A 13,244-nucleotide genomic window follows, 5' to 3' on the forward strand; every position below is an offset into this window, starting at 1 on the left:
CAACTGCCCTCTGAGTGAAAGACCTTTTCCTAATATCTAATGTAAACCTCCCCTGGTTCAGCTTCCTCCCATTTCTTCAAGTCCTGTCTTTGGTCACAGGAGGGAAGAAATTGGTGCCACTCCCATCTTTTCCCCTCATGAGGAAGCCACAGACTGCAGTGAGGTCACCCCTCAGTTTCCTCTTCTCCAAACTGAACAATCCCAGTGACCTCAGCCACTCATAATAAGTCATCCCCTCCAGACTCTTCACCATCCTTGTTGCTCTCCTTTGGATGGTCTCCAGTAGCTTGATGTCTTTTCTATACTGTGGTGCCCCAAACTGCACACATACTCGAGGGGATGCCGTACCAGTGCAGAGCAGAGAGGGACAGTCCCCTCCCTTGACTGGCTGGTGATGCTGTGCTGGATGCACCCCAGGACATGGTTGACCCTCCTGGCTGCCAGAGCACACTGCTGCCTCATACTCAGTTTGCCATCAGCCAGGACATCCAGGTCCCTTTCTGAAGGACAGGGGAGAACAGTTGAAATCTTAGGACAGGTGCTTTCGGGACACTCAATCAGGTCTTTTTTTCACTCAGCAGCAATTAGAACCTCTTATCTGGCACTGTTCCTTTATACTCTTGCTCTTGGCATTCAGAGCTCCTTGATGTCAATAACCAGGGTCAGCAAGAGACATCTACCTACCTTTTAAACACAGCAGAGAAACTAGAAGAAAATTCATGGGTCTTACAGAGATGACTTTTATGGAAGCTACTAGATGAGGAATTCTTATTAAAACTGTGAGTCTTAAAAAGAGTACAAGACATTCTGCTCTGGACTAAAAGGTTTTTGTTCCCTTGCAGACTGGGTAAGATGCATGCAAAAAGATTTCAAAGACTGAAAGGACCACAGATCTCTGACCCCAAGATTTCTTTTCTTGAAATTTCACCAGATGGAACTAGACAGTGCATTAGAACTAAGAGTCAGCTGCAAAATAAAGGAAAGCAAACATCAAAACAGATGTTTAAAAAGAGCCTAGTTTGAAGAGGGCAGGTTAAATTGAACTGTAAACAACCAACAATAAATTAAGAACTCAGAGTTTCTTGCAAGTGTTATTTCTATTGGAGCAGAAATACTAGAAATATTAAGCTTAGTCTAAAAAAACACCGTAAAAACAAAGGATAAAACAGCAAAAGCAGATTCTCCTGATCACTTTACAGCCACAACACTGAGGCATTTGAATATAAATTAATAAAACAGATCTAAATATCCATGTTTTCTTTAGAAGAAATCAGCTCAAACGTTTCCATTCTATTGTGTCTTTCTTTTCCAGCCCACATGCTTTGGCTTATCAGCCCCCAGTAGTACAGCTACATCTGCTTGTGGAATCATGTCAAACTTGATTTCTGAAATAATTCCACTTAAATACAGTCTTCTGAAATAAGACACAACAGATCATGGGTGTGAGTAACACAGAACTAAGTAAGGCAGGAGCTCTCCCTTCATCTTCACTTCAAAGCCAAAAGAAACACTTCAGGTAGGACAAGTTCATTTGAATTAATTAATTTATCTGTGGTAAGGGGGGGAGAACTTCCTGAGATGACACTGCCAACAAAGAAAACATATAAGCCTAGAGGTAGAGGTAGGGTTTGAATTTAAATGTCTTTCTACTTCAGTATCTAGACCCACATATTACGTATGTGCTTTACCCTTTGGTTTCCCAGTGACCCCATTATCCAGCTCATTCTTCCTATATTCTTTGACATCTTGGAACAGATGAAGGAGAAATTGCATCTGCAGTGTTAGCCTCCCCAGTTTCAGAGTGACCCTCAAGTTCTTCCCTAAGTGACCATGAAGTTCATACAAAGCTCCCATACATTTTATCTTCTTTCCAAGCAGTTTTTAATCTTCTGTCCAAGGCAGACTCCAAATGATGACTTGATTTTATTTACATCTTTTGCTTTGAATTGAACTACAATTATACCTGGGTATAAAGTTGCATGGGCTTATGCCAGCCAGTAAAGAACACATCATGCTGTCTCTGTTCAAACAAAGAGACAGTAGTTACACCACCACCTAAAGTGTAAAAGTTGTCCTCACTATCTACTGACTTCCTGCACTGCTCGTATTTGAAGAAGTGGTTCTTAATATAACTCAGGTTCTTGAACCTGAGTTAAAGACCGACAACATTTCTGGAATGAAGATCCTTCAGTCCTCAGGCACAATGGGAGTAACTGCATTAGAGCAGTTACCAGTAGACTGACTTTTTTTGGAGCCTGGAGCCAAAGAACCAAATTAAATTCTCTCCACATATCTCTTTATCTCCTGCTGCATTGCAAGACAGATTTCCATGCTTCCTTGCTTTAAGGTTAACATGTAGCTACAGTTGTGTACTGTTGTACATAAATAAATGAAGAACAGAATGCTGCTGCACATGGTTTTCTTCTGGGGCAGAGAGGATGTGGTAGGTGGCAGTTGTGTTGTTGGCATCACTACCACCAGGATGCTTAGATTCTGTTGAACTGAGCAGCTTATAAAAATCTACACAGGACAGAATGGAAGGTATGAGACAATCTATGTGATATAAACATAACCTTGCATTAAAAACTATGACAACAACAGCAGCACCAGAGAAGGAAATGAGAATACACAAGGGGCCTAGGAATGTGAAACAGATCTTTCTGCTGCAGAAATATTTGCAGAAGAACCTTGAGATGCTCTTCACATGCTGCAAAATACAGTTCCACCCAGCAGGCCCATGTCCATAGCTATCTATTTCTGTTGGTATTTCTGTCACGTTTCTAGGTCACTTCTCCCTCACACATCACTTAGGTTGGTGACTGGCACCAGAACCTTCCCCTTCAGTGTTAAGACCCGACATACACCTCTGCTGGAGACAATGTTTGAGGTGGGTTCTGGTAACTTTCTGTGGCACTTCCACTTACACCCAGGGGAAGTCGGGTGGGGGTAGGCACGTTGCTTGGGTTATTCTAATACTGCCTGTCATTGACATGTGTTTCAGGAAAAAGAGGAAAGAAAGATGCAACTTGATTATGGAGTGGCAGCTCATTCTCAGATTGGCTGCCAAAACTCCTCTCCTGCTTTCTGTAGAATCTCAAGAGGATCTCCCTCATGGACTTCTCTCACAGAGCATCACAGATAACAGACGAGCTTACTTGGTGCTAGAAACCACAGCAATATATTGGCAGATGTGGGCTGGAGACCAACAAGCAGCTTAGCCATGGGTTTGCCATTTGTAGCAGCAATCTGGACAACAGCGGGCTACATCCATCCCAGCCCGGTGCCCCACAGCTCAGCAGGGTTACTGCCTCTGCCTATCGGAACCAAGAGGAGACGATCAATGGCAGACCCCCGGGGCAGGGGACGGAGCTGACGGGAATAGGCAGTGATGTCCCTTAGCCTTGGCGCAGCCCCTCAATTCCAAGGGCGTGCACATGGTGAATGCCCCCGGCAGCCACCAGGGGGGGGGGGGTGGGTAAATGGGGTTTGCTGTGTGGCATGCGTGGGTAGCACACGGAGCGGGCCGGGCCGGGCCGGCGTTTAGCAGGATCCGGGCAAAACTCCCAGAAAAGGAGACTGGGCGCGGGATGGCGTCTCCGGACTCAGCCGAGCCGGCTCTCAGCAGTCCGAGGCGCGATGGAGGAGAGCCGGCAGCTCGCCCTCCCTTCATCCGCGGGGCTGGAGCTTCCCCTGGGCAGCGCCCCCAGCTCCTCCCCGCTCGGTAACGCCGGTCCGCGCCCCTCCTCCCGTTTCCGCTGGCAGGAGCTGGAGCCGTGTCCTGTAGTGCCTCCGCAGCTCTTCCACTGCTGGGCCCCATCCGGCTCGGCCCGGCTCGGCCCACGGACGCGCGGGTGAGAACCGGCGCCGCGGAGGGCGGCGGCAACTTGAGAGCCTTTCCCGGCCGCGGAAGATGGCAGCGGCGGGAGGGCGGGCGGGGGGCAGCCGGTGGCGGGAATGCGGGGGGGGATGCTGATGGCAGGGGCCGGCCTGGCGCTGGGGGAGCGGCGGGGTCCCGGCGGGCGGGGTGGGGGAGCGGGAGGCTCGTAGGGGTAAGGGTATTCAGTGAAAACAGCAAGTCCTCACCCCCTTAATGTCGGTATGATTTTTGCGGAAACGGGAAAGTTAATTCAGGGGGGCGAGGGGAGCCCAGCGGTACGGTGTCCTGCTCTCCGCCGGAGAGCCCGGGTTGCCCATCACTCACGGGATCATAGGGCTTCGGCTGGGGGTTTCTCCCCGCCACGGGGGAGATACGCCTGCAAGAGCGCTGCTTTCAGGACGGGTGCTTCATTTCTCCTGTGCTCACACCGCTCCCTCCTTCCTCCCCCCCCCTCCACCCGCCTCCCCTCCGAGGCTGGAGCAGGGCGCCGAGCCGAGCTTTGGGATGGGTGGGAGGCAGAACACGCATGAAGGCGGCGGGAGGGAGGGAGATCCGGGTGGCAGGAGAGGGTCGGCAGCCCAGGAGCGATGGGCGAGCAAGCCCACGGCTGTCCGGTGGGCTGACAGCTCTCCTCGGCAGCCACCCGCAGAGGTGGTGCCAACATTTCCTGCCTTCCCCCTTCTTACGTAAAACTTGACTCCAGCTTTGTCTTTTCCTGTTCAAGCTTTTGGAAACTTTTCTTTCTGGATCTTGGATATCGGCTTGTCACCGTGCTCCTTAGAGGTGGTGGGAGGTCCGTGAGCTCTGCCTCTCAAAAAAGGCCTTCAGCTCCGGGGTCTTCAGATGGGCAGAGAGGAGGGAGGACCTGTGGTGTGGGGATGCTGTGCTGGGGAAAAAAATATAGACTACAAGAGGGAATAAAGCTCCATTTCTTTACCTTTTTTCACTTCTTTTACTTTTCCTTTCATCAACTCTTTTACTCCTTTCTTTTTATGTTGTTGTTGTTTGTTGCCCTATGCTCTGCATGGTTTTGTGGTTTGAAGCACAGGGCTATGAATGGGAGCACCTGATTTTCCTACCTGACTGGACTGAACTTATTTTGAACTTTATTGACCAGGAAAAAGCTGGATATTCTCCAGAACAGCCATGAGAGTCAAACAATGTGGCTAGTTTGTGATGTTACTGTGATGTCCTAGATGAGCCTGTGTATGCCAAAATTTAACATATTACTGTAGCAAAAATCTCATTAACAGCTGCCCCTGGTAATTTTAAGGATTTGTTTAATTTGATAGATGAAGTTCTTTGTAGTGGCAGTGTATAATGGCAAAAGATAACAGCCTCTGCATAAAGGCATTCATATGAATTATTTTAGCATAGGATATGGGGCCACAGTTAGCATTCAATAATTTTTAAAAATATCAAAAGCTAAGTTATTAGTGTGATGTGCATGCGGTTGATAACAGCAAGAAAAGAAATTAATCAGTCCTCATAGTTCTATGCCCTTTGCTTCCATTCTGCGTTTTTTCTAAGGTCTGAGAATGAAAACCAACAGAGCTAATGCTTCTGCCTCTGTATCTTTCCCTTTCATACTTTTAGACCTGTGTTGTTCAAATTGCAAATCCTACAGACAAGACCTTTTCTATAATGAGGCTGTAGAACTTACAGCAGATTTGGTTTTGGGCATTTATACTTTCTTTAAAACTAATTCTTATGAATAAAGTAGCATGAGAAAACTTTTTGCTTGGAATATAACTAATGCAGCATCTTTTATTTATCCAGACAAAGCTCTGAGGTTAGAAAGATTGTGTTCATCTCTCTTGAGGAGGATAGAGGGTTAACTGGGAATATCAGTGTTATCTTAGTTATTGTAGTTATTTTAGCAGAAAATAGCCATCAGAGATGCATGTCCCACAGTCTTTGCTTTCCTTGCTATTTTAAGCTATCTTCTTCCAAAGTAAGCTAAAACTCAGCTTGTCCATGAGGTTATTTCCATCACAACTGTTTATTTTTAGTGTTTAACCTCTGCCTCCCTAAATGCAGAAACCAAACCATTGCAATAAGAAAGTGAAACATAGAAACAGCACAAGATGAAGTAGTAAAACTTCTGCAGCACTGAATTGAAGAGTGACTTTCACATTTGTGGGATGTGGCACTAGCAAGTTTACATTGGAGAAACTAAGACTTTGTCAAGGTATTACTTACTCTGTGAAAGCTGGTATGGAGTTAGTTTGGCCTTGAGCAGAAGAGGCTCCTTGTTTTAGAGGCAGTACATTAACATTCCTGTTACTCTTGGGTTTGACAATTGAAAACCCATCTCAGTTTTTCACTTTTGTCATGTTTTGGTATTGTGCTATTTGCGAGTGACTTATGCCCCATTAGTTTACTAAATTGTGAGAATGTGGCTACATTTACTGGAGCACAAAAAGAGATGAGAATACTTTAAAGAAAGGCACGAGGCAGCAGTTTGTCCTGGAAGCAAAGGCAAATGACACTATGCAGGATTATTTTAGTAAGACTACAGCCAGTATACCAAAGGAAGTGATTATCAACCTACACTTGACATGTCTAGCATATCACATCCAGTTTTCTGCCCTTAGAAAAAGAAAAGTATGGATAAACTGGAGCTAGTCCAGTGGAGGGTCATCAGGTGGCTGGAGTACATCTGGAACAGCTGGCCCTTGGTAAGGAATGGGGAACAGGGACACCAGTATGGCAACCTAGCTAGCAAGGCAGGTGTCTCACCAGTCAGGGCCCTGTCTCATGGTACCAAGTGAGGCAGCCAGTGTCAAGGAAGAGTCTAGATAACAGTGGAGGTTTTGGGTGGTATGGCAGGTCCAAGATCAGGTTGAGACATGAATCAGCAGGTTAGGATCATGCCCAGTAATGGTAATTAGTGTTAGACACAGTCCCATTATCACTGAGCAGCTCCATAGTGATGCAGCAGGTCTGAGGTTGTAATGATGAAGTCACATCATGGTCCAGGGTCTAGATCAACAGAGTCCGTAACCATCTGTGGGCCTGCCTGGAGACAGGCACACCTACGGCAGAGTTTTGACAGAGCAAAGGCTGAGCTTGAATGGAGCCCCTGGTGCCATGGGCAGAGAGTATGGGTGGAGGTGAGGCTGATCAGGGCCTTTTAGAGTCTTCCAGTGTGCTCTGGGCCCTGATACAGTATGAGGATCATATGCTGAGTTTTGTACAGGCTGGAGAAGAGAAGGCTTTGGAGAGACCTGTAGTAACTTTCCGGTACCTAAGAAGAGGTTATCAAGAAGACAAAGCTAGGCTCTCCACATTGGTACATGGTGGTTGAATGAGGAACAACAAATTTAAGTTGAAACAAGAAGTTCAAGCCAGATACAATTAAAATCTTTTCTGCTATGAGTACATTCAAGTGTTGGAACAGGTTGTTGCCCAGAGGGGTTGTGCAGTGTCTATCCTCATAGTTTTTCAAGACCAAAGTGGATAAATCTTGTGACTTCGTAGCTGAGCCTATGTAGACTAGAGCAGGGGTTGAACTAGATCACCTCCCCAAGTCAGGGGTGGAATTAGATCACCTCCCTAGGTCTGCTCCAACACAAATTCTCTGGTCCTAAGATCAAGCAGCCATTTGATCTGAGAAGGAAGGAGGTGTGTAAAACTACGGAAATACTTATAAGCACCACAGATGAAGAAATGGAGAAAGGTTTTAGGAGCTAATGTGTTGCTAAGGTACTTTGTAGATGAACTAAAAAAACCCAATGATTTTTCTCACTATGCTAAGGGATTATGCTGGAAGTGGGGAGGAATAGTGCTGAAGATACTTTTTCTTTGAAAACTTGCTTTTTTAGAGATTCTCAATATAAAAGGTACCTTTTAAGTGCAACATCACTTAAAGATGCTTTCTGAAATAGGTGAAGCTGTATTCTTTTAAACTTCATGCAGGAAGTATGATGACAATGCATCATTCCGAGCTTGGGAAAAGATAGTGTATGAGAAGAGTCCTTGCTTAAGAGTTACCTTCTTTGACTCTGTAGGAAATAGAATAAACATGTCAAGACAAGCAAAGCACTTCCCAGTGGTTATTAATGTGAGTGGATCAGAAATACATGGTCCTGTTTTCCTCTCTACGTGGAAGTGAAATTGTGGTAAAGTAGGGATGTGCTGAGGAACTGCCTTCTCTCTTCACTAAGGACAATGTATGATAGAACTCAGTTTTTAGGAAAATGCTCACTGGGAAGAGGCAAACTTTTGTGTATTTTGCTCATGTGTAGCAAGATGCTCTATCAGAAAAAGAAGGCTATTCCTAGTTCACTCTGTCCTTTCCCTCCATTTCTCCTTGTCTCCTAAAGCTGACTTCTAAAGACTGATTCTGCTGCTCCATGTAACCTCTTTCGGATGAAACTTGCATCGTTGAATGTCAGTGCTTTGTTTCTTGGGGAAAAAAGATAACATTCATCTTAGGGGTCACTTTCTCTGGTTCAGTGGCATAATTTCTGGGGTGTGTTTGTAATGAGGCAGGACATTGTTTTTCAGTGAAAGATGTTGAATGCTTTCTGCATTGTGCAGGTGTTTCTGGGAAAGCCATGCATCTCTGTGAGTTGACTATTGTCACTCTTAGGCAGCACTGTGCTTCAGCTGTCTTCTAGCCTCTACCTCACCTTTCCTTCTCAGTCTGCTTTTGAGAGCACTTCCTTTTCCGTGCTCTAAACTTTCTTCTGATACTCCAAGCACATGATTTCATTGCAGTCAAAAATAAATGGTGAAGGCTAGAGTTTGAGGAATAAGGCACAATCCTTGGGCAGAGCCTTCCTGCTTTTGCCTTGACTCCAAGCACAGTAAAACAAGAGGTATCTGAGCTCTGTGCTTCACACAGAAGAAAGAACAGATTGGAAATGTGGGATCCTGAGTAGGTAATGAACCACATTTTGATGGTACTGAGATATATTAGGCTGTTAAACTGTCTGTTGAGGAGTGGTGAACAAATGCTGTTGTTGAAAAGCTTTTTAAACCAAGAGTATAAAACAAACAGGCATGATGTGGGGATAGCTTCAGGGACATGAGGCAGACTAAATCATAAACTTCTGCTTCAAGAAGTCTCTAAGTGGTCAAAGGTACTAAGCTTAGCAATTCTTTGCAATGGTGTGAATATGATGTTGTGATGTTATGATAATACTGAAGTAAGAGCATAGACTCATGTAATAGAACCATAGAATGGTTTTGGTTGGAAGGGAGCTTAAAGATCATCTAGTTCCAACCCTCCTGCATGGGCAGGAACACCCCTCTCTGAAGAGATTCAGATCTCGTTATATTGCATGAAGTCCTGTCTAACACAGACTTGAATGCTTTCAGGGACTGGGCATCTCTGGGCAACATGTTCCAGTGTCTCACCACCCTCATAGTGAATAATTTCTTCTTAATGTCTAACCTAAATCTACCCTCTTCCAGTTAAAAAGACAGTTTAATCATCAGTTTAAAAGATTTGAAGTTTGTATTAATCTTTGTTGCAAAAGGCATAACAGGAAATTTTTTCTTAAGTTCTTGTGAAAGCACTTTTTCCTTTTGCTGGCAGAGTTCTCCTTCTTAGTGCAGACTCGGTCATGCTTTTCTAAAGCATGATATTTCTGAAGGTGGAAGTGACTAATAGCTAGGGTGTTTATTTCCATGATGTCTGTTATGAATGAAAAAAAGGAAACAAAACTACATTAAATAACGAAAGGCTAATTATATTTCTGAGGTCAAGTCACTGCATATCTCTCAAATCATCTCATCTGAGCTATAGTTTTAATGATATTAAAGAAGAGGTACTTTTGCTATGGTCAGTCTTTACTGAGTTACAATTCCTTGGGTTGGTCTGTGTAAAGCCATGATAAGGATATGATGGAGTATATATGAAATTCATGTAGGCATACGACCACACGAGCTCTAGTATCCTTTCCTGGCATGTCTGGGGGGGAGGCAGGGCTAGACTGGAGAAGGAGCTCAGGGAAGAGTAAGTGAAAATGCAGGAGTCTTGAGAAGGAAGTAGGCTAAGGGAGAGGAAGTCCACAGCCCTCCCCTGAGAGGAAGGTCTGAAAAGGAAGAATGAGGTGGTAGTACACTGAACAGAGAGCTGAAATGACACACCCAGCAGGTTTGAAGGAGACTTGGCTCAAAATCTTGTGACTCTGTCCTAGGGACAAGGGATCAACTCACATCCTAGAGAGCAGAGGGGCTGTGTGAGCTCTCCTGTATTTATTTCCTTCAAGTTCACTCATAACTAAAATCATTCGACCTGAAGGACTGAGGGAGGCAGGGCTTGAATGTGAAGGAATCCTGGGTTGAGGGCTCTGGTGTGAAGGACTCAAAGGAAAAATGTGGCAAAGCTAGATAAGTAGTACTTTGGCAGTCTTATCTGTATTCATTGCACTCTTCTCTATAGCCTCTAGGTAATAATTTTTAATTTCCAAGTGAATATGGCTATAAAGGGACAAAGCCTAAGAGGCAGTTTTGCATACTCTAGTGTTACTAACCCAGGTTCCTAATCTTCTGCAATTTGGTAGTAAGTGTTTTTCTCTTCAAGTGCCTTATGGCAGTACGTTGACACTTCTTATGGTCATCGCAGCTATACTCAAAATTCATGTTAAGTGCAGACCAGGAGGCTTCCTATTTGGATTTGCTCATTTCTAAAGGTTGAATAATTCAAGAATACTTTTGAAATAATATTTTCCTTTCTTTATGTCTCTTGCTGTTTTTTTATCCATAATTTTGCATACAGTTCAGCATAAGCTAGTTCTATTGAAGATGTTCAGCTAGATCTATTTTCAACAGATTTTTTATTTCTCAAACGTGTACTTATCCCCAAATCATCTTTGCATCGGATTTTGTGTTAAGACTGTAGCCTCATGCAAATGAAGGATGTTGCTTTGCTTCTTTTGAAGAAAGTGTAGCTGAAGTTACAAAGGATTGAAAGCAAAGAATGTTTAGCCTGTTGGTTCTACTTGAGGACAGTGCACAGAGTGCTGTTTATCTTTATTTATATACATACATAAAATACCATTAGGGAATGAGATAATGGCTCTGGCTATAGAAGAGACATGTACTAACAAGCAGACAGAAGAAGCATTCTCCTTGTGAAATAAAAAAGTAAACGTCTGGCTTAAAAGCCTGTAAAGGAAGCTTTGCAAATACAAATAGTTCAAAGTGATTGGATCTGTTGCACTGTCTGACAAAGTTTTGCCAAGTAACAATGTTTCTGAGTGTTAAAGGGCTATCTAGGATCTTTTCCCTAGCAATGGAGAAAATGGCAGGGCAGGTAGGATTTCTGCATTTCATAGCACCTGGGGCACTGCTGATAGCAGCAGAAGCAGCTATGAGTAGCATATAAATCTTGTAGACACCTATTGCTGGGCTGTTTGGTGCCATAAAAGATGAAGAATCAGCTACTAGGGATGGAGGAGGGGCTGGATCCTACACTGGGAAGCTTCTTCTGTTTCAGGTGGGTAACAGGGAAGACAGGACAGCATTTCAGGTAAATGTGGTTGTAGATTAGGATAGAGCTGCGGTAAGAGGATTTTCTGGGACCAGTCAGCTGTAGAGGGAAATGGAAGAAAGCAAGTAACTTCATTGTGAACAGGAACTTTTTGGAAGTGTTCTGTATTCCAAGTATAGAAGGCAAAGTGAAAAGAACTGTGAGGTAGAGAAGAGATCTTCTAGGGAGAAGCAGAAATGAGAACAGGCACATAAGTTCCCCCACCAATGTAAATCCATCTGTGTGGCTTTCAGCTTTCCTAATTCCATGTTGTACCCTTTCCCATTGGAACAGTCATCACAAAATATCTCCTGAGAGTTATTCAAGAAACCCTCCCCTTTTCATTCTATTTTCCTTTTAATTATTTCTCAAAACATCTTTTTTTCAAGCATTTTTCCCTGAAAAATTCACCTTCATCGGATTCTTTCTCTTTTTTGTTCTTAGCTGAAGTTTTCTGTTGTCCAGTAACCCTCAAGGACTCTCTAAAATATCTTGCTATCTTTTATGAAAGCAAAATATCCTGCTTATATCTCATCATAGCTTGGTTTTCCTCACCGTGTAGACTCATCTTCAACTATTCCTTCTCATTCTATTCTCCATCAGTTCCTCTTTGAAGAGTTGAGAAAATTCATTCTGTGGTAAGAGAACCACACGTTCTATGCACATTCTAGTCTGTATTCCATTTCTTTCTCACTGTTTTTATATTAAACCTAAACAGGGGAAGCAAAACTTGTTCAAGTCATTCAGATATGCATCTGTCTTTTTCCTGAACTACTTATTAAAGTGCTTTAAAGAGAAAAGTTGCTTCATGCAGGAACCTCTACCTTTAGTGAGAGGTATTCAATTTCTCTGTCTTTTAAACTTGAAAGTCACCTCTTAAAATCTTTTTAAGCTCTTTTTTTTTTAAATTGAGCTGCTAAGGAATCTTCTTTACTCTTAAGAGGCATTGAGAAGTTATGTTCCTTGCACAGTGTTCCTCTGAAATTTGTAGAAGATAGCTATCAGGCTGTTTCTGCTCAGGTCACAGGGCAATCCTGTTACTGTTTCAAATATAAGAAAGTGGTTAGATATTTAGAGTTTTGTAGTGAAATGAGGCAGCCAGGTGCCACTAATTACCAGGCAGTGGGCATGAGCTTGTGTTAAGCCCACCTGTGCCTGATTAGGGTGGGCCCCCACTGCGCATGAGCAGGATTAGGGGGCCAATAAAAGGTGAGGCTCAAACTCACAGGCTCAGCTCACTCCTGAGCAAGCCAGCAGAGAGGTCAGTTGAATTCAGAGCAGTAGCACCAAGCCAGGTCAAACAATCCTGAGGGCAATAGACTCAGAGCACTGTTTGTGCACTTCTGCTGGAACACCTGTTGGACCTCAGAGCACTGTGCCCTAAGGGAGGTTTGTTTGGCAACAGAGTTTAATTTTCTTAATAAAATACACTCAACCCACTCTTTAGGTACAAAATGACCTGAGAGCAAACTTGAAACTGTCAGTGATAGCCCAAGTGGCTATTTATCTGTTGCTGATGGCCTTAGTCCAGAGCATACATCTACAAAAGCTAGCAGACTTTCCTTTCATGATTTGAGGAACTGAAAGACAAATGTATTTTCTTGTAGAGGACCCAGTGTGGTGATGTTCCTAATGTTTAACAGGAAATAACTGCCTACCAATCACTGAGATTTCTAGAATATAAAAGGTCTAGACTTGATGATGTTAAAGGTAATTTCCAACCTAAGTGATTCTATCATTCTGTGATTTTTTTTTCAAAGGTTTTACTAGCCCTTGTGTTACAAGATTTCTGGTCTGGAAGACAGCCTTGTCTCCTGACCTCCCTCTTCTGTGAACAGTGAATTGAACAGATTGCTCGACTATTGAGAACAGTGCCCTCCT

The 13,244-nt window shown here is 43.8% G+C and overlaps 1 long non-coding RNA gene across 1 annotated transcript in view; it reads left to right on the forward strand.

Moving 5' to 3' along the window:
* Nucleotides 1–3,809: 3,809 nt before the first annotated feature.
* LOC115598318 overlaps nucleotides 3,810–13,244 on the forward strand; it is a 30,232-nt gene continuing 20,797 nt past the window's right edge. The window contains exon 1 of the long non-coding RNA XR_003987566.1: nucleotides 3,810–3,851. This is a non-coding gene — a long non-coding RNA (uncharacterized LOC115598318). The remainder of the gene's footprint in view (nucleotides 3,852–13,244) is intronic.

The sequence above is a fragment of the Calypte anna genome, chromosome 1 (genome assembly GCF_003957555.1).
Source record: "Calypte anna isolate BGI_N300 chromosome 1, bCalAnn1_v1.p, whole genome shotgun sequence".
Classification (NCBI taxonomy): Eukaryota; Metazoa; Chordata; class Aves; order Apodiformes; family Trochilidae; genus Calypte; species Calypte anna.